General features: G+C 37.9%; 1 protein-coding gene and 1 non-coding gene across 6 annotated transcripts in view; one reads left to right on the forward strand and one right to left on the reverse strand.

The window, feature by feature from the left end:
- The window catches only part of myocd (myocardin), a 142,306-nt gene that overhangs the window by 5,422 nt on the left and 114,125 nt on the right, over positions 1–22,759 (forward strand). For 4 of the 5 annotated variants that reach the window (XM_017693139.2, XM_037544412.1, XM_037544413.1 and 1 more), the window contains exon 2: positions 12,617–12,725. The gene's annotated coding sequence lies outside the window, so the exon portion shown is untranslated. Of the gene's footprint in view, positions 1–10,873; positions 10,932–12,616; positions 12,726–22,759 lie in introns of those variants that run through there. The other variant, XM_017693138.2, reaches the window with a different exon arrangement.
- Positions 7,533–7,718, reverse strand: LOC119265049. The gene has a single exon (XR_005131371.1). It is a non-coding gene; the product is annotated as a U2 spliceosomal RNA (small nuclear RNA).

Consider the following 22,759-nt stretch of genomic DNA (forward strand, 5'->3'; position numbering starts at 1 on the left):
AACCTCCTGATGTTGAGGTGAATTCTTATGCTATTACACCACATTACTCTTCAACTTATTACAGTTTATTACATATTTAATTTAAGGACACAGATATATGAGTAGTTTCCAGACTTTACCAGTGGTGCAACAGATATTCCCACCAGGAGGTTGTGAGTTTGAACCCAAGTGATACCACAGCCATCCATAACTGGGAGCCCCAGAGGAGAAGGCCTGGTGGGATTGTGTGATGAAAGAGTCTCAGCTACTGGGGAAATTGAGTAAAAAAACTAATTCTATGTTGTACAACAGATGGAGATGCAGAACTGAAAAATATTGGGAGAACTTTTCATTAAGCTAAGTTTAAATGGGGTTAACTCTAGTGTCCTCAAGTTGAGGTAACTCAAGAAAAGCAGCGTAATTAATTGCCTTTTTGAGAATCACATGCTGATTAGCTCTGGATTATCTTGCCTAATTATTTTAAAAGCCAGTGTTTTCAATGTACTTACACCCAAGTACTTGGCACAAAATCTTGGCACAAAAACCTGACTGTCTTCAGCCAGAAACTGATGGTTAAAAAGAGTAGAGAGCCATAAACAAGGTGCAGAATGTTTACTACAAGCCTATATCTTCATCTATTAACCCAATTCAAAAATGGGGCTATGTCTGCAGTTCAATCTGCTCTTTTCCATTAAATATGTGATCTCTCAATGATGTTGCTTAATGTCAAGTACCAAAGCCTGAAAATGAATAGATTTGATTTCTTTTTGCCTTTTTTCAACAAGAAAACACATCAAGAGGGCTATGAGTCATATGATTAAACAAAACAATAATAGCAATAATTTACTGTTCCAAACTCAGCTCTGCCCACTCAGACAAAATCACACAGTACACTGAGAAATAAGTCTTGTGCAGCTTTTATACAGTAATAGAAAACTCACAGAAAACTCTGACTGTATATGCTGATATATTTTACCATTTTATGGAATTGTAATGTAAGACTTTTATTTCCAGTATGTTGAATTCAGTGAATTGACAGTAACTGTGCAATAAAATATGCAGAAGTGTGTTCTCCCTCTAGGATGTGTTCACTTATGTGTTTCACTTAGAAAGCAAACATAACATGTAACTTGTGCTGCAGGCATTGATTTCAGAATGATAAATTAAGAAAAAGCGGTGGGGTTGATAACAACTTTCATATCCCATCTTTGTACTGTTTTCATTCAAATCCAGGTCAAGGTAGAACATGCATGAATTTAGCCTTCTCTTTTTTTCCCTTCATCACTTTCTCTAGTCACTAGTGCATCTGTCACTAGATCTCCTGCATTAGGTGTCACTAGATCACCTCATCCTCTGACTAGACGTGCACTCTTAAAATAAAGCTTCTTAAATAGCTCTTGGTTTGGAAGTTTGGTTCTTGAATTTTACATTATGTGGAAGTTTTTAAAAACCATTTGCTATCTATCTATCTATCTATCTATCTATCTATCTATCTATCTATCTATCTATCTATCTATCTATCTATCTATCTATCTATGTCTGTCTGTCTGTCTGTCTGTCTATCTATCTATTTATCTATTTTTTCTATATGTCTGTCTGTTTATCTATCTATCTATCTATCTATCTATCTATCTATCTATCTATCTATCTATCTGAATTCAAATTATACCTATCTGTCTGTTTACCTGTCTGTCTGTCTGTCTGTCTGTATCCATATTCCTATCTGTCTATTTGAAATGAAATAATATCTATCTATCTATCTATCTATCTATCTATCTATCTATCTATCTATCTATTAATGTACTAAAAATAATGTACTAAAAATCAGGATACATTTAATATCTGTCCAATGAAAAACATAAATCTACATTGTTTAACTTTTCGTTGGACAGCGATGATGTGTTTTACCCTCTTTTTGTCATTTCTAAATCTCATTTTGAAAAGGTGATCTAAATGTAGCCTGACACACGACCTGTTTCTCTGGAAAATCATAGCATGGCTGAGTTGCGTAGAAATTTGTCAGACCTATGCTGAGTTGATGAGTCATAACTGATTGAGTTGAAAACCTTTTTCTCCACAAAGTACAAAAAACAAAACACATTCCCCTCTCGCATGCACACATCAGAGTCCATGAGACACGTCCAACAGAAACAACCAACAGAAATAGGTTTTGGTCTATTTTGGTCTGCTGCAGTGCGTATTTTTAGAAAAAAAAAAAGTGACACGCACGGCACTGAATTGCAAAATGATAAATTCATTCCATGTGTTTTTTGTTCAACATTTTTTCTTTAGGCTGTGATTCATGCAAACTATGAGATGAGATTGCTGTTATTTTTTGTTTTCCTGAGAAGTAGTGATATGATTTGTAATCAAGTGACTAATTCACCCTCTGAGGGCAGTAGAGGGCCACAACACTTCAGCATTATCTCCTAAAAAGGGTTTATGTAGTCCAAAAATGGTTAATAACGCAGATTTATTTGCACATTGCATATCTTCTCATATCTCAAGGAGATGGACAAATATTGCCTTTTACTGCAATGACCTCTTATGAAAACTCTCCTTGTCCTAGGAACACAAGTGTCATCAACTCTATCAAGCTAATATTAAGAATTTCTAATTCGTAGTTCATTAAAACAAACAGTGAACTTCTGTCAAAAGTCAATATCAAATGTTTGTGAGTGCTCTAAAGTTATTGTTGTAGTACAGTCTAAAGTTTGTGATGAACCTGTTGATACAGAATGAAATTGAAATGTAAATGTGTGTTATTACTATGTAATGAATTATGTAATTGTGTAATCACATTAAACCTTTAAGAGTTAAAGTTAAGGGTCAAATGAAAATGGAGAAGTCCCTAAAAGATGAAAAATGAACACCACTGTCCAGTTAAAGCCGGATACATGAACCTAACCTTCGTAGATAACGTTTGAACCCAAACAGAGTTATGTTAGTGAAATTCCTGCTCCATTTAGCACAATTTAACCTCAGCACATTAACATGTTGTGCATTCAATATATACAAGGTAGTGTTATAACGGACAATGAATGAATAACCAACAGCAGTGCCCCTCAGCTTCTATTGTGAATGACTGTGCCCTGTTGTGGTTGGCTGATGTGTTGCTGGAGTTTTGACGAGATCCGGGGCTGAGGCTGGTTCTTGGTATTTGAAATGTTTTTACAATGCATTAAAATTCATCTCTCTCTGTTTACTTTTTAGGAGTAATATAGGAAGGAAATGGTCTACTGTGTATTGGTGTAGAAGAGGATGTGTTCTTCAGGGAAAAGATGGACTAATAGTTCATTTATGATTAGCAAAAGAGGTTAGATGAAAAATACGGTGGATGCCTGTTCAAACATTAGATTATCTATTGTCTCTGAGTGGCTGCTAACTCAAGTGGTGAGGCATCTAGATGCTCACATAAGGTTGATGAAAATGTGCAAATAAACACATTTCTGCCATAATAGGCCTGTATTAGCAGTGTTTGGAGCTGTTTCTGTTTAAACATAAGATGATTTTGGTTTGATTTATTTTGGTTCTTTAAGTCATAAATCTAGGCCACACTCCTTTATCTCTAAATTTCTATATTTATTGTGTTATGCTATCACCTGGGGTGGGCCGAGGAGGGCAACATTAATCTCAAACCTCATTGTCACACCTCCATTGCTTTGATAGAGACAATGAAAGGAACTGAAGGTAGTGTCTTGTAGAAATTTACCAGTTGTTACAGTGGCTTCATTTTTTTTTCTCCCATACATGACACTACCAAGCTACTAAGGTCAAGGTTAGATGATGACATGATACCACTTTTTCTTTTCTGATGCCACTATTAAAATCTTTATTGGCAGCTGATATCACTCTATAATTCACTTAAGATGAGCAGAAGTACTATCATGCTGCAACACCTCAAACACTCTACACACTACCCCTTAGGAAATAATGTGCAGCTAATATCAATAAGTTCTGTGCAAGTGCACCTTTCGTTCATCAATGTACAAACCATCCATTCATCCATCCATCCATCCATTCATCCATCCATCCATCCATCCATTATCTTCCGCTTCTCCGGGGTTTGGGTCGTGGGGGCAACATCCTAAGCAATGAGACCCAGATGAGACCCACAATCTAAATAATAAGCAGCGGTTTTAAGGTCCAATTGTGTACCTTAAATAAGTTTTACCAGGTGAAAAGTATATATTTGTACCTTTACATAACTTAATACTTTAAAATAGAAAATATAATTTCAATAGAATATGGTACAATTATGTCCCCTGACTAAAGGTACTGAGATGTACCCTTGAGGGTGTCTCCTCAGTGACAGGAGGGGTACTGCCCCAGCGACAGTTTCACACCTTTTTTTCTGAGAGTTTATTTCAAACTGCCACTAATGCAGCATCACTGGACAACTTCACATGCTTAGAGGAGAATGCTAACTGCCAATTCTGTTACATTAGCTAACAGACACCCATATGGGATAGCATTGTGCAGAGAGATGGGGGGACTCATCGGGAGAGAGCAAGGCCAGTTCTGCTCCCATGCACTCCAGGCCACAAATGACCGTGGCATAGCTGGAGATAGGGCCACCGCTGAGTGGCTTCATAATAAAATGTTATATTAAAGAATGTCTAAAACTGACAAAACCGGCTGGCAGGAATGTGAAGTAGATGGATTCTTGGACTACAGCGCTAAAAAAAGGGATCCTTGCAGTGATTGCCAAAGAAGAACCACTCCCTAAAGAACCTTTCAGTGGATGTGCAAGAGTGAAGAACCTCCACATAATTGAAAAATTCTATACCAATACCTAGAACTAAAGTGCAAGCCAATAACATTTTAGGAACCTTTATTTTTTAAATAGTGAATTTAATAATTAAGTGTATTTTTTCCCCTTGAGTACATTGTTTGAGAGAACTAATAGTTTTAGTCATTTCAAATGAAAATGTGCTTTAATGGTAGACTGGATAGAGAACATATACTGTAGTGTGAACACCATCTGCATTTTCACCCACCTAATTATCTAAAGGAGAAATTAGTCATAAGGTTAACAATGATCATGCTCTGAAATGCATTGTGAAACAAGTCTACACCAGAGTTTTAAATTAAAACAAGTGAATCCAATTACAGCTAATCAAAAGCAGCTGCCACAGCTACAAATGTATAACACGCAGGCCAGATAGTAATACAAGGAGGCCTTCTGTGTCAGCACAAGTGTATATGAGTGTTGTATAATGTGGAGGCAAACTCTTCTGTAATCTCAACCATGGGCTTGCACGATAGCACAAACACACAATTATATTTAGAGGTTTATAAGCCACATATGCTTCACTATCTTGTTGTTTTTAAGATGATTCGTGATACTGATGTCACAACACTTGCTTGCCTTCATTTACTGAACGAAACAAAAGGTCCTGGGCTAATGCTGGGATCCCCCAAACCCCTCTTATCCGTGTGTTTATTTACATATGCTGAATGAATTCATTTACAACACAGTTAATAGTACATTTTTCCTGCATAAACAAACTATTCCAAAACATTTGGCTTCAGTTATCAAGGGGATATAATATCCTAACAAACTCATTTCTTCTATTAATAAACATGACTGCTTCATGCAATGGGAACAAAGCCCGCAGCACAAAGCATGTTGAAAGATGACATTTTACAGCAATGGTCTGTTGGGTTTGAGACTATAAACAGCATTTAGTGATTAGGAGTGGATTAAGTATGCTCAAAGAGATATATCCCTCTTTTTTGTTACCCATCCAATATTACTGTGTCAGAGTTTCATCCAGCAAATGGCTTATTGTGGTCATTTATTGAAGTCCACTTGATGTTAGAGTTAAGACAACAAGCAGAACTCCGCTAGCATTGAAGTAGGATCTCTATCCACTTATACAGGTCTCTGAGTGTGTTCAGGCTTTATATATACATTAATTGACCATTTTATTACTTTCTTACTAGGGCTGTAGTTCTCAAGTTGGATCTGTCCCGTCCAGTGTGGTGTTTGTACTCGAACTTGTCTCAGTCGCTGGCATTGTCCAACTACTAGCAACTCTATCCGGGTAGAACTTCAGCGGGTTTGGTTTGTCTCAGTGGCAAACAGAGCTGAACTCTGGTGCTGTAATCTGATAGAAATTTTTGTAAGTCTTTGTGAAATCCATTTAACTACTAGATGTAATAACCACAGTGAGAAGTAACCAAATATCTGAACAAATACACACATGTTCAGAGTTGTAGGTGATTCTACAATGACTGAGAAAGCTGAAACATTCAGAATGAAGTTGAAGCTCCTGAGTGGCGCAGCCATCTAAGCATTGGCCTTATCATCAGGCAAGTTCGATCCCTGGTGATGCTACAGACGTCCATAGCAGGGAGTCCGAGAGAGCATAATTGGCCTTGCTCTGTCTGGGTGTATAGGATGGCCCCCCATCACTCAATGCGATGGAAGTCAGTGCAGGCGCCTGTTAGCTGACATAACAGATCTGGCGTTTGGCGCTTTCCCTCCAAGCACATTCGACTGTCCATTGACATTATGTGAGTGGCAGTTCAAAAAGAAGCAATGGCTGGTTTGACAGGTCTCAGAGGAAGCCTGTTCTAGCCTTCACCCTCCTAGCGTTGATGGCATTGTGTGATTGGGGGAGACTTTCTGTGAGCTATAAAAATGAAGAAAACTTCACAGTGAGACACAACACTGCCAACAGTCATTTTAGGTGCCCCCCCCCCCTTCTATGTGGGCAAATGGACAGATTATGTTCACAATTTTTGTTGTTTCTTTTCATAAACATATGACTTCAGTTTGAAAATTCAAGCTTAACAGTTATTTATAAGGAGAAACATAAATCTTGTAATCCGTAGCATTCGCATGCCATACCACTACACTGCTGTCTAAAAGGGTTGTCTGCTGTGTTGAGCTACATCGTGAGCCTTATTCATTTTATAGCTCACAGTAAATCTTGCAGTCCACCAAACCACATCAGCAAGTCTGTTCATTCTAACAAAGTCCTGGATGTGGTTTGAGCAGGTTGAGAGAAGGTTTAAGCATTTATAGAAACAATTTGGGTGACTATTGACTTCCAGTGTTTGTTAGCAATGTTAGCCTTGTAGTTCCAGCACTAAACTAAAGGAAAATTTGGACACAAAGTTACATCTGGCGTAGAGTGAATATTAATCCAAGTCTAGTAATTAATTGATTCTAAATCAGGCTAAAGGGTCTTTTCAGACCATGAATATCTCACTTTACTTTTGCCACATTGCCATATGGTTGATGGTCAGCTTTTAACAAGATAAGTACAGTGGTTATGGTGTAATAGAACAGAATTAACAACCATTTGTCCCTGTGTTTGCACACTGTGAAATTAGACCTCTGCATTTAACCCATCCACACAGCGAAACACCCACATATATGCACGCTAGTGAACACACAGACTAGGAGGCAGTGGGCAGCCCTATCCATGGCGCCTGGGGAGCAATTGTGGGTTAGGTGCCTTGCTCAAGGGCACTTCAGTCATGGACTGTCAGCCAATGCGATCGAACTGGCAACCTTCCGGTCACACGGCTGGTTCCCTAACCTCCAGCCCACGACTGCCCCCTAAGTGTGAAGCAGATAGAGCAACTCAGAATACTCAGAATAATCAATTTAATATGTAGTCCTCATATAGAGGACGTATCAGATATTAAACTGATAAGAACAGATACCACACTTGATCCTAGCCAAAAATAGTTAAGGGTACTGATAGGGCCAAGAAAAACAAACCAATACTGCAGTAGGGAAATTCAGGGCTACACGATTTAGTCATTTTAAGATCAAATTCATACCAGAGATAAATGTAAATATATGTGACCCTTCTGAATCATCAGTGTGTGAAATGGCAGGCCTGCGGAATGTGAGTGTCACTTCAGCTGTGACCGTAAGAGCAGCTGAGTGGGATGTGTGTGAGCTGCCTGCAATGTGTACGAGTTTGTTTGTTGCTCCGTCTGTGTTTTGTGGAGTCTCCAGTGGCCTCGCAGATCCTCCAGGGGTTTGTGTTTTTGAATTATTGCCCATAAATTCCTGTGAGTTGAAGTAACAATATTGTTTTGTCTCATGTTTCCCTTAAACTCAGAATAAGGCAGAGAAAGGCCTTGAATATCATGAAAAGCATAGCCATTAGGCCACAGAGGAGGTTTTTATACAGGAGCTATTTTGGGACAGGGACGCTACTTTGCTTTAACTGAAATTACCTGCTCGACTGCCCTGATAAAAGGAGTTTGAATTGAGTAGCGATGGCAAGAGGCTTTATGAGGCAACAGGTCATTTAGACAGAGTGCCTGGGTGACCTCAGTGTAGAATTTGGAGCTGAGCTGCTTTTTCCATTTCAGTAGGAAGATGCAATGTAGAATTTCAAAAAGTATAAATTTCAGGTGGTAGTCATACCTAAAAAGAAGAGCTCCAAGTTTGTTTTCAATCTTAATGAAACATTTGCAGTGGTCAGGATTTGCAAACAGTTCTCTTTGCATGTGCTCATTTTTTCTAGTATTCTCTATCTGGCTGGTATCAAATGTTGTGATGAGTTTCTGAAGTTGTGAAAATTAGGATTGTAAAATTTTTCAACACAAGCATTTGGATTGAAACGTATAAACATAGATGATACTCTGATTTGTCAAATGCAGAGATGCTGGTAAAATTTTAACACATCCAGTTATTGGCAAAGCTACTATAGTCAACTGAGCTAACTTAGCAAGTACTTTCAAGCTTCAGCTTCAAGGCTCTGAAGGACATTTTACAGAAAGGGGCATGTTAGCTTTCCAATTAAGTTTTGGGTAGCATAATTTGTCTGTTATAAATGCCACTTTTATCAACTTTGATGTCAAGTTGACACCAACATCAGAAGGGAAACCTCAGGGCCTTCTAGAGCTTCAGAGAAGACTTAATTATTTCTGGGAACTAAAAAATACACGACTATAATTTTAAGTTCATTGCTCATTGTTGGAATCGGTGCTACTCTTGTTTCATTCTTAAGTTTTGGATAGAAAATTTGAGAGAAAACACAATTTCATGCTAAACACGAAAAAAAAGGAATACTCTTTTTGTAAGCAGTTAAATCTGAGTTAATTTCAATCCCATGTTGTTACCGGATTGAGCAAACATTAGAGAGACGTATAACAAACGTCTGCCTCTTTGGGTAAAGAGGTCTTTAGCCTTGATTTATATTAGGCCTGTGTGTTCTACTAGCTTAGCTTGTGGTGCACCTCCATTGGTGTATCTATCTATCTATCTATCTATATATATATATATACACACACACACTCACCAGACACTTTATTAGGTACTGTTCAGTTGCTTGTTAACACAAATAGCTAATCCGCCAATCACGAGGCCACAACTCACTGCATTTAGGTATGTAGAGGTGGTCAAGACAACTTGCTGAAGTGCAGACCGAGCATCAGAATGGGGAAGAAAGGTGATTTAAGTGACTTTGAACGTGGCGTGGTTGTTGGTGCCAGACGGGCTGGTCTGAGTATTTCAGAAACTGCTGATCTACTGGGATTTTCACACACAACCACCTCTAGGGTTTACAGAGAATGGTCCGAAAAAGAGGAAATACCCAGTGAGCATTCAGGTGTGTGGACGAAAATGCCTTGTTGATGTGAGAGGTCAGAGGAGAATGGACAGACTGGTTGGAGATGATAGAAAGACAACAGTAACTCAAATTAATAAACAAAATCTCTGAGGAATGTTTCCAACACCTTGTTAAAAGTGTGCCATGAAGAATTAAGGCAGTTCTGAAGAACTTACTAGCAAGATGTTCCTAATGAAGTGGCTGGTGAGTGTATATTTGCTGAGGGGAAGATCTACTTTTGCTCTTTTTATCTCCTTTTGATATATATATATATATATATATATATATATATATATATATATATATATATATATGGATTATAGCACTTATACTGTATATTATAGTAGCTAAATTTTTGTATTTTCTTGCGACCTGCACTTTAGACTGTGTAAAATAAAATCATCATAAATTGGACAATACAAATAGCTCAAAATGACATGCAGTGAATTTTAAAAAATCTGTGTGATGAAGCTAGCATTCTGCTAGTTAGCTGACCATATTGTTAAGTCCATGAAGGGTTAATGAACACAGGGACACTGAAACGTCATCTGTTCTTCATATTGCCTCAAACCACTGTCTTGCCTTCATCTACCTGGCAATTCTATATGTTTCCCTGCTGCCTAAGATACACATCCTGCTTTTTTGGTTTAAACATGAGCCTTGTGTTTGAAAAGTCACCATCTCGATTCTCCTCTTTTTGGTTAGATAGATGTGTAATTTTATCAAGCTGAGTAATAAATGGCTGCACAATATCCAGGTCCTTATGACATGATATCAGGTTTTTCCTGCGCCTCGCTGGTAATTCAAACTCAGCACTGACTGATTATGTAAAGTTTCATGCCAGAACCTTCAACATGGTCCTAACCACGAGATTGCAGAAGAAGGGGAACTTGAAGGAGCTTTCTGGTTGTTATATTGCAATGTTGCAACAACAGCAAAGAGAAATTAATCAAAAAATGTAAAGGATCTTAATTTATTTGGGAAAGAATAACATTTTCAAGGGGGCTGAGATGAAGAACAGGGGGTCTAAGGCACCCTAAATAGAGAAAGAATCCTTAAACTTAGGGTTTTTTCCTTCTCTTCTAAAAAATACCATTGTATAATTTCTAATTTTGTTATATGTGGATTGTTCTTTGCAGAGTGCAATGTATTTGTTTGTTTGCATGCTTTGGTAAAAACAAAATTTCTTGCACTCTGACAGTGATGAGGTGAATGTCACTTCACCACTTCCCTCTGCACACTGTCAGACAGCACTGACGTTTCCTCTTTATCATGCTCTCTGAATGCATGTGTGCCCATAGGCCGGTAGGCAAGCTAAGATAACCCAGCAAGTTGCAGTCCTTTCTCGCCAGCAAGATTCCATTTGTAAGTTGCATGCTACACTTTGTTTATTTACCTGTTTAGAGCTTTGGCATTATCAGCGGTCAATCAGCACATTTTTTTAAAAATCATACTTGGAAAGGTTTGCTTTGCCCTTCGGGTCTGTAGTAATGACGTATTGTATCATTCCACTCCTGCGTGCCGTGATAAACACGAAGAATGTGCTTCGCTTATGCAAATGACAGAACATCTGCTTCAACCATGTTGAGCTTTAATGTGTATCATGTGGGGCTTTGTTGATTTAACAATTGGTCGCTTAGCATGTAAAGCTTGAGTAACAGATGTGTCAGAAAATGCATTACTTAACTATCCAAACTTGTGTCTGGGATGCTATGATAGTACAGCTGGTCAAAGGGCCTCTAAACTCAATGGATGGATTCAAAATAGCATGCATTACTCCAGTAGTACAGAAATAGCAGCCCAAATACACAATACTGATTAACGAGTGGATGAAAAATGCTCAGATTCTATACTACAACCAGTCAAAACCCAAAATATACAATCACTCAATGCTTTTCAGTGCCCTAAGTAGGAAAGAGGAACATGGTCTCGAAGGCAGTTGGAGAAGACAACGGTTATTCTTAACAACAGAATATTTTTAAATGTTCTTACTTTGCTCATGGTGTAAAGAAAACACTGTGAATAAGTGTATATAATGTAGCGTTCACAACGCTGCAATTTCACTGTGATAGAAACATACAGATATTCATTTGCTTCTTCAATACCAGGAAGGGGGAAGTGTCTCCAATAAAAAACAGGGTTAAAAAGAAACAAATAGACAAAATCATCTGGGCCATAGGTACCTCAGCAACAAAGCAAGAGGAACACTTATACCTATCATTTTATCATTTATTATTTTATTTCAATAAAAAATGGACTTTCAATATAAATGTCAGCAATTGTGTAAGTTTAAAAAACACTATATTTATTTACTCAAATTTAAACAGTTTCTGCTCAAATTATGCTAAGTTATGTTACGCTACGTTATATTATGCTACATGGTTATGTTACGTTATGTTACGCTATGTTACGTTATACTACATGGTGTTATGGTATGCTACACTATGTCATGCTATGTTATGTCATGCTACATTATGTCATGCTACGTTATGTCATGCTACATTATGTTATCCTATGTTACGGTACATTGTGCTAAACTATGTTATGTTATAGCACATTGCCTTCTACCTCATTGTACTATGTTATGCTATGTTTCATTATGTTACATTTTGTTAAAGAAACTTTCTTTGACACATAACTAATATTTATATGAAACTGCCAATCAGTGGAAGTGTGACTTGTGAGACTAATACCAGTAATGGATGGCGCTGTTATGCTACTACATAGTATTGTTTGATGCAGAAACATTTTAATTCCCCTCAGAGGTAGCCTTTGTTCATTCACATACCACCTCTAGCATAGTGCTAATTCCTGCTTGTGCCTCTATAGGCTTTCCCATGTTTGTTTCAGTTTTACAGTGACTAGTTCAGTACTCACACTACAGCCTGGAGCCTCTGCAGTGTGAGTGTATGCTAGTCTGTGTGTGTCAACAGAATAGTGAGCAAGAGCACTAGAATATGAATAGACTTGATACTGTATTGCATATTGTCAGTGGGTTCATATAATTTCAGAAGCAATAATGTTTTCATTTTTCTGTTATCTTTCCACAGAAATGCTTCTTCATTCACTATGATGATTTCCCAGGCCCACTCTTCTTGATAATGAAGGACATGTGTGGACATGGCTGTAGTCCTTACAAGAAAAGCTGTGGAAAAAGTGGTAAGTTGACATGTCTGTGGACAACTGAGAGCCTCAAGAACAGTACTTTGGATGAAAGACTGATTGAAAAGGAAAGGCCTTATTATATCATACCTGCACTGTATCTTTACCCTGAACTGAAGAGCAACACATGCCCACAGGCTGCCTGACCAAAGTGATGGTTCTCAGCACAACTGAGGTTAGATGAAAATTCCCAGGTATGAGACTTACATCATGTAACTTTATCTCACAGCCTATTTCCATTTGTTTATGTAAGATCTTCTTAGATCTGTATGTAACCTCTCTCTGCAGCCCCCCTAGCGGCCAATCCTCCAGCAGAATAGAAATCAACTCTGATTAATCAATATAATCAAATAAACCTTTTCCCTGTAACTTTGTTATCAGATTAACTAGGACACTGTTGGCTGCCTGTGTGTGAAATGTTGTGACTCTGTGTTGGGCTGCTAACAAGCAATAAGTGCTGAATAGGGAGGGGTGAGAAGCCCCTGCTGTGAAAACAATTCACACCTCTTCAAAATCTCCATTTTTATCTGACCACAAAACCTTATCTCACATTTTAGCTGGCAAACTCCAGACATGGTTGGCTGTCGCTTCTTTCTAGTCACCCTCCCATACAGTCCAGTTGTATGCACAGCTAGATGTCATTGACTGGTGCACCTCCACTGAAGTCACTGAACTTGAAACCCTGATGCACTAATGACTGAGCTATGCGGGCCCCACTTATTATCGACAAAATTTGTCAAAGCATTTTTTTTGTTGTTGTTTTAACCTAAGTACAGAAAAAAGTATATTTTGTGCTACAACAATTGTTATAGCACCAATGCTACATACAGTCTTATGCTTTATTTCAGTTTTAGTGTCTTCACAATTCGTTTGAAGTCTAAAATGTAGTAGAATCAAGGAAAGCTTCTATGAATAGGTGTCTTCAAACTTTAGACTGCATTTGAATTGATGCCCTAAAGATAAAATGTGAAGAGTGAATTTTGAACACTGATCTGAGCTACGACGTTTCACTTGATCACATTTTTATCAACAAAAGCCTTCTACCTCATAAGGGCATCTACCTTGTCAGAGGTGCGAGTATTTTGTGGGCAGAAAATCTGGTATAAAGCATCAAAGGGAAGAGAAGTCAAACCTCAGCAGTGTGTAATAACTTTATTCTGCTACTGTGCACTTAATGCTTTAAGTTGCCATTATAGATTCCGCTTGACAGTTAGTTTTATGACAGGGATTAACAAGGATTGAGTTCAAATTGAATAATTTCACCTCGCTACAGAAATACTTTAGAGCATTTTACACTTGCTTGGCTGAATGTGGTCTCACAACAATCTCTCCATCAGCCCCATCCATCTGACCATCAGTGGTGTTTTCAAAGGGTAATTTCTTTGTTTGCAGTGTGAGGCACCTGGCCAGTGCTACACGTATGCAGTGAGATTTCTGGAGTCCGTAGTGCTTGACGTGGTTGTTAGCATGACGAATAAGTATTTTCTCTTTGTGGTTTGAAATCCTTTGCTTAGGTAAGCAGTAAGCTCTTTAAACATCTGTTTGTGGTCGCATGACAACTTTGCTACCTCCAAATATGTGGTAAATATTTTGGTGAAAGAATATGCTGAAGACAACAACATCAGTTTGCACATGATAGCGTGTTTACGTGTGGATGAAGAATGCAAAGAGGTAACTCCATACATTTTCCCAAGTCCTTTCTTTTTTACACCCAGAAAGTAAAAGTTACAAATATTGGTGTAAAGAAAATGCTTATGATCTGTCATCATGCAAACTGCATTGTAACTTTGCTACAGTGAATTGCACACAAACACATATTCCCTTTCTGCTGCTGTTGCCGTGGGAGGCGTAAGTTTAATTGCATTTGCATAACCATTTCATTTTTTTTTTTTCATTTACAGTGCATGTTCTCATAATTCGCCCTCATAGAGTTTAAGTTCAGCGATTGCAGAATAAACACATGTGCAGCGTTAGCAGTGTTGGCTGCTGTCCTTGCATATTCCCAAAACCACCCCCCCCCCCCTCGCAGAGATGAAAACAAACACGCAATCATGCAGTGGTTAGATGTGATATGACATGTGTAGAGTATGCACTGTAATTAGCCATTATCTGAAATCTGAACTGGTGGCAAGCATTTATTGTGCTCTGATTAATCAACTCTATGACTATATTTAGTTTACCAATATACATATTTCCATCTACATTTCATTACACCTGGTTAGCCCATCATTATTAAGCTAATTGTGGTCAAAGATGTATTCGAGATGATTTCTGGTAAAACACTGCATCTGGAATGTTTGTTCAACCAATTTGGGTTATGCATGCTGCTCAGTTGTTCTAAGACCTTTTTGGCATATCAGTTTAAAAATATGGTCAATGACAACAATCAAACATGAGAAAAACCTCAATCACTGACTTTCTGACTGGCTTTGAGTCAACAAAAATATTAATGTGCTATGTAAAGTAGACTATATAGCAATATAGCATTTAGAATCTTCTTCTGACGTCTTCTGACGTCCTTCTTTTGTCATAAGATTTATACAGGTAAATAGCACAAACAACAAATAGTAGAAAACATGCGGAGGTTAGCCTTTTTAGCTGAATGGTTAAGTCAGGGATGTTTGGATGAATGTGAAAATGCAATTGCCCATGTAGACAGATGCACTCTGAGGTCCAGTTTGTTGTTGAGGTATGAAGAACTATACAGAAATAGAATTATAGAGCATTTCTGTTTCTACATTCAACATAAAATTTTAACATAATATAAATGGCAGCTGCCATTTTTAAAATCTGTTAAAAAAATGGCAATATAAGTTTTATTCCAAGAGGACCATTCATTTTGAAGGGTATTCTATACATAGTCTAACACTTCTTACCCAGAGCGAGGAAGAGGAGCTCAAGGTAGCCTTGATGAGTGGAGTTAGCAAAGAGCACATGGGCAGAAATATGGCCACTGGTGTAGGTACTCTTTATTTATTACAGAGACCATATCAAGTCAGAGCTACTAATGTTCCATTAATACATAAATGAGACTCAGTATGAAGTAGTGTTACTGTAAAGGTTGAGTGCAATAGAAAACACAACCCAGCTCTCATCTTCTGCAGGGAGTGAGTCACACCATTGCCTTGAAACTCTCTTACAGTACAAACTGGTATCTGAATTCTGTGGATAAAACAGAAAATCAATACAGAAACAAGTGAATTCCAAAAATACAGACCTTAGAAAAGAGAATGTATTATCAAAGATATATTAGGTTACATTCTTATTTTTTTTATTCTAAGTTTATTGTAAGCTTTATGATTCATTCAACTTTTGGACTCTGGAGCAGAAAAATATGCAGTTGTGTTTATGTTTTCTATCCTTGAGATTTTCTGGCATTTGTGTATGATCAGATGGAGGCTATGCTAGTAGCTAGTAATAAATTGCCATACCTTCTTTCCTTTCAAACACTAGTCCCATCTGTGAAAAGATTATGTTTACAGACATACATCTTAATTTACAAATAAATTTTACTGAAGACTTTATTAAAGAGGTCTTCAAAAATAGAACTATTCATATAACCATTTACTGATGGACTTCAGCATCTGCTCATTGGTTTCTGACAAAAGATCAGTCAATTCTGCGTTTTTCTGCTCTTACTTTCAAGTTCAACTTGAACTGTCTGTGCTAACTGAACATATTTTACAGATGCAAGAGATAGAGATTAAGTTGGAAATGCTGGAATATTACTTTAATATTTTTACTAAGAGGAATGTCCTACACCAGTCTACTCAGTCAACAGCACTAGTTAGGCAATTATGCAAATCCACAAGTTTTTGGTGGCCTTTTGGTATAAATATCTGAGAAAATATTATATATCAGACATTTACTCTGAGAAACTATTGGTAATTAGCAAAGTTTTGCAAACAGTTGAAAGCATCAGTGGTCTTCATCACTGGGGAGTGAGTCAGCCCTGGATGCATTAATCATCCCTGCGTCTTTTCTGTTCATCAGATACTGTGTTTCAGATGTTCTCAAAGACTGCTTTAATTACCACAGAGCTCTTTGCTATGACTCATTCTGCCCTGTGCATTTCTGGCAGTCTGCACAGCTTAAGTGCAATGTCCATTTGCCGGCCACTAGGATTAATAACTGTTATGGCAACAAATGACCTCATGGTTCAGTGGCTTTAGATGATATTTCCTGTTGAATGCTACTTGGTTCCTTTGTGGCTGTGTCTGTGGCTGAATGATTCGTTAGTGTTCAGGATGATAATTGAGCCCCACCGTTTATTGACTGTGTCATCTCTCAAGGACAAAGAGGAAATGATTGATTTAGTGTGAAGGTCATTGTTCTAAACTCTAAATTGTTCTACCAGGGTTAGAAAATACTAAAGTAACTGAACGTATTGTTAATCTACTTTTAAAGTTTTGTTTCTTATAATATGTTTTTCTAAATTGAATAGTTGTCATGTGTTCTGCTTATTTTGAAATTGCTCATACTCAATTGTCTGAGAGAAAAAAATATCTTTTTTCTCCTTATATTTTCATATTGACCTTCAAAGTACTGTGATGGATAGTTTGGGAGGAGGACATACCCAAAGCTCCTACTCCTTCCAAACTAACATCCTACAACATCCTCCTGCAAGATTCAGAGACTTACTTTATATCCAATAAAAACAGCCCAAACTGGCATTTCTGAATTAAACGGGACATGCAAGTGGGACACAACAATCTCAGGAAATCGTAACAACTAACATAACGCCAAGACCTGGCAGACCACCAAAACGATCAACATCAGAAAAACAGTGCTTGAAGATTTCAGCATTGAGAAAGAGGAGAGAATCAAGCTCAATTCTTGTTTCAGATCCGAAAAATCCACAGGTGTTTCTGTCTATCTTTTCACTGTGAGAAGACAACTTAACACTATGAGTCTGAATGGATGTGTAGCTGTAAAGAATGTACATAAAGAAGCTGCTGTTGTTCTCAGAACAGTGGACTGACCACCCCAGAGTCCAGACCTCAACATCACTGAATATGTTTGGGATTGTGAAAAGCAGAAAATGCAATCAAGACTGACGTTTGGACGTGAAAGCAAGTCTCTTAACAAGAGTGGAAGCTGTAATAAAGCCAGAGTGTAGGTAGTTGTTGGAGTCTCTGTGTGATTTTCACTTAAATATGTTTTCTGCCTTTTTTCTGATGAATCGGTCTCTGAATTTTGCACAGTACTGTGTACCTTTCCAGTTCTACCTTCCATTTCCCATGCAGAGGTTTTTGTACCCTACCACCTTCCCACCTTCTCCCAGTTATATTTCTCAGTCCTACCTCTGTTCATCAAAAAGGGGGCTCCAGCCTTTCAACCTAGATCTCAAGCCAGTCTGAACTCCAGTTCTCTTCCCTCTCATATGTTGAAAGTGTGTTCTGAACTAGCAGCTCTTGTTTTCCTTTATTTCTCGACAATCAGGCAAGTTCCCATGCATTTGAATTAGAGCATCCAGTTAAATTTATGTCATTGAATTACACACAACTATGCTAATAAGGCAAGAAATTGCATAATGGTCACCACGCTACACTTGCAGCATGAGGAATATGAAAAGCATGAGCTGCTAAAGGACAGAGATAAAGTGATAACCCCATAGAATGCAATGGTTACAACAATATTACATTATCTGTGTATGCCAAATTTATTACAGTGTTCATGAGAATTTTACAGGCATTTAAGAGTTGAGACAGTTTAAGTGCAGGAAGACTTGTCTGAGTGATATAGATGATCAGTCTTTTCCCAGCATTTAAGTTCATGTCGAAATTCTTCAGTTTTTATCTGTTAAAACATTTAATTTACACTTTTAAACTTGAGTATGTTTTAATGTTGACACTCTTTTATTTCATTCAAGAACTTTTTTGGCTCCAAACTTTGGCCTAGTTAAAGCTGCACTACGTAAGATTTTGTCGTTAAAACTAAAGGAAGTAGCGTTACTGGGTCAAGAGAAAAAAAAACAACATTAAAATATAGTGTATTTGTGCTGCTATGAGTTGCCCTGTAAACTGTACAGCCTAAAATGGTCATTTAAAAGTCCTACGTCTTTACGCATGAACATGACATGTACAAGCTCTAAAAGAAGCTCTTTGCTTGATCTTTATGTCTCAAATGCAAAATCAATTATGTATTCATGAAGATATGATGACATAGTAGATCCTCTATTGATATGTTTTTCATCAAGTTTTGACCCAGTGCTCTTTGAATACACTTCCAACATGTTCACACTTTTCAGATTCGTCTGCTCTGGTAAAGCATCAACTGATGCTATGAAACTTTCTTCCACACATTCCATTTATCAAGTATTTAAAAGTAAGAACTCTGATCTGAGATCAGGTTTCATGTAATTCTATTATTCTAAAACAAATATGAGCCATTGTGTGCAGTTGTACATTTCCACCAGAGACGTCTCCAAATGCCCGAAATACCAAAACTTAATTTGTGTGGTTTTAACCAGCATTTTAGCTTTGATCAACACAGCAACAGTTGCTTTTTCATGTGGAACAAAGAAACAGCTGAAGGCCTGATGTACCAAGTCTGATATACCAAATCAGACACATGCTGCCTGCTTGTTCTTTATAAAGCTGATACAGTAGCCTAAATGCATAGTTTAGTGGCCATGAACACTGAAAAATGCACATTGGTTCCTCATGCATAAGCATTTGAGCACCACAAAGTCAGATTTCACAAAGATTGAGTGGAGATGCAGGATTTTATGCTCTGTAAACGATGGACATCATATCCTTCCTGTTAAGAACATTGTTTACATGTGGTTCAATGTCTAACCAGTGCCAGCACATTTCTGAAAGAATATTGGCCTGTACTTCAGTGTCCAGTTTTAAGGCAATGTCCATTCTGTTGACTGTGTACCTAGCAGTCTATTGCTCATATTGTCCTGCTCCTGAGACCATTTCTTAAGAGATTACCCAAGGCTTTGTTGTTCTCTTCGACACAGTGCAAGTTTTTCTGCTGTTTGCACTGTCTGCAAATCTTTGTGAAATGATTCAGTTTGCCTCACTTTCAGCATTCCTTGCCAGATGGTGGGCATTGCTGTGATTTGTGTTTACTGTCACAGCATGAGCAGTGCCAGTTCTCTGCACTCTCCCTTTTTTTCGTCGTGTCCTTTTTCATCACTCTGCCACTTTCCCATTGCTCTTGATGCACAGTCCGTTTTCATTATGGAAGCCTTCCACTGACCACATTCCATGCTTATCATGTTGGTTCTCTGGCCTGACAAATTTGTTAAATCATATTCCCTGAGTGACCTTCCTCTCAGCCCTTTATCACACACCCATCACTATACTGTCACATATCAGCAAGTTGGTGAGTCTACAAAATTGCACAAATCTCTCCATTACCAGCACACAGTCTTTCTGGTGCTCCAGCATTAGCTGCATGCTGTTGAATATATCCAGGGCACTGGTTTTCCTACCACAGTTAGAAACAGTGCAACTTTTCCACTGCTCTTATTGTCATCGGCCTCTATTGTCATCAAATATGGGGGGGATGGTTGCTCACGCTTTCTCCAAATTTCCTGTCAGCTAGTTAGTTGGTTAGAGGCTTGAAAAACTGCTCCAACTTCCCTGCTCGTAGCTTGTTCCCGCTCCCATGCAACATAGCTGGCATGGCCTTTGCCAGTTGCAAGCTATCAAGCTAGTTTTTGCTCACCTGTCATTGCTTTCTGCTGTCATTTGAGTTTAGCTTCAGTTTGCAAGCTCCTGATATTTTGTTATATTCTGTACTGTTTGTAATAAATTAAATGGCAAGGGTTATAACATGTAATATGTTTTCTTTATTGCCAGATCAATAACAGGTGTTTTGTTGCAGCACACATGCCGCACAATTGTGTCACGTGCCTCGCAGATCATGTACATGATGCACATCACACTGATAATGCTGCTGACAGTGTGAGTAAAAATGACCAGTTTTTTGTGGATTTTCCTCCCTCCTTTAAAACCAGAGATAAATTTGCATTAGGTTCCCTGAAGACGTGTTGGTGGGAGACTTCCTTTAACAATAACAGCAGGCACAGCTGTGAAAGAATGTTTACCCTCAGAAAAACACTGATTAGGTTCTAAGGGATCAGATATATGTGCGTGAGAAGATGCAGTACAAAGTAGGCTGAGACTCAGCTGCAATATGTGCGGAATCACAAATTCAGTTTTCTTAAGTGACTAAATAACACTTTTATACTGAGTTTTGGTGGAAAAGAACTTGTTTAATTTTACACTGCTATCTCATCATGATTGAACTTTTATTTTATGTTTGGTTTCAAGCTTGTTGATGGTGCCTTTTAAACCCAGCACCTTTCCTGAGATTTTCTTATACCATTTGAAAACAACAGTTGCACTTTACACTGTATGATCATTTCGCTATGTATGAAAATGACATGGAATACCATGGTTACCACTTTGGAGATAAATCATTTTACAGTGGTGCTGCTTTAGACTGAATAAGAATTTGAACAAGTAGAAATGTGCATATATTATTGTGATAAAGACATTGATCGTTGAAGCCTGTAAAAAGTCAGCTTCTATATAACGCACAGACAATCTACACAGCCCTTTTAAAATACTGCCGTGTAGGTCAGACACCAGCGCTTTGCACCTGTGAGCTCTTTGGGTGCCTTCCAAATAGTCCAAAAACAAAGGGAAGAGTCTGTCTGAGTTTGATGTGAAAAAGCAGTAAGACGGAAGGCAGGAAAAGTGAGAACAGAGAGCGGAAAAGTGATGAAGAAAGTTACTAGAATTGAAATATTAAAGTCGCACTCAGAGCTGACTCACTGATGCAGGACAAGAGCAGCTGACTGATTTTTGAAATGGGGAAAAAAGCTACAATAATCTTGTTACATTGGCAGATGCTGTTAGAAGTTATTCTTCAGATGCCAGTTCTTACTACAGCTACATTTCTATACCAACCAGTCATTTACATCTATGGATCATTCAACCGAAATGGTTCAAAGTCAGAGTGCAAAACACTTTCAGACTTTTAACTGACTTGGACTGTAGTATGAAATCCTTTAAGTAACCCTTTACCTTAATTATGCTTGGTAAGTCGTCAAAGTTTATTTATATAGCATTTTTCTACAACAGTGGTTGTTGCAAAGCAGATTTACAGAAAAATGCAGATCAGAGCTGTCATGAGAAAGCCAGTGGCAACAGTGGCAAAGAAAAAACTCCCTAAAAATAAACTTTGACTTAACTTAAAGTATTTAAGTATTATTTTCACAGATTGAACTTAGGGGTTACTGTTTGGGATAGCCACCTCCCAACAAAGAGCACCTTATAAATGATGATTTTGCATATATTTAGTTTATTACTATCTCAATGAAAACCTTTAAATAATCACAACATAACCCTTGTAAATATGTAAGGTCTGTTTTTTGGGCTCTTTTCTAACTCAGTATATGGTCCATGTACACAGCAGTCCATTAATAATTAAACAATGGCAAAATTATTGTTGTTTTGGCTCTGAATCCCAGAACTAATGACTCTAAGGCTAGCAGCCTTTCAAGATGTTTTTATTACTGGTATTTCTCAGTGACACCAGCCCTGTCCAAATCCACGTCAGTAAATGTGTAGTGACTGCATGCTCCCTTTACTGACCTGTAAATATGCCCCCATGTTATATTAATTCTGTGTGAATTGGTATGTTATGGTATGCGTCACGCATTCCTCGGGCTCAGAGGTCTCTAGGGACTCCATTTCCCAGAATCCCCAGGTGGATCACATGATTCTTAGCCCTCCATCTTGCTCCAATCACCGCTCTCTGTGTCCTGAATACTAACTTGTTACACCTGTTCTGGTATGATTAGCTTAGTATAAACCCTGGGCTTTTAGACTAGCTCTTTGTGAGGTTCTACTTGTTCAGAGAGCTACTGAGCATCATTTTTTGATTATTTCTTATTGCATGTCTCATAAACATTACAAATATAAAATTACACTGCCCCACCTCTGCATGTATAACTGAACCCAACTGAATAGTACTTGTGATTCCTATGTGAAGTATAGATCCAT

This window comes from Pygocentrus nattereri, chromosome 13, assembly GCF_015220715.1.
Source record: "Pygocentrus nattereri isolate fPygNat1 chromosome 13, fPygNat1.pri, whole genome shotgun sequence".
In the NCBI taxonomy this organism is placed as follows: Eukaryota; Metazoa; Chordata; class Actinopteri; order Characiformes; family Serrasalmidae; genus Pygocentrus; species Pygocentrus nattereri.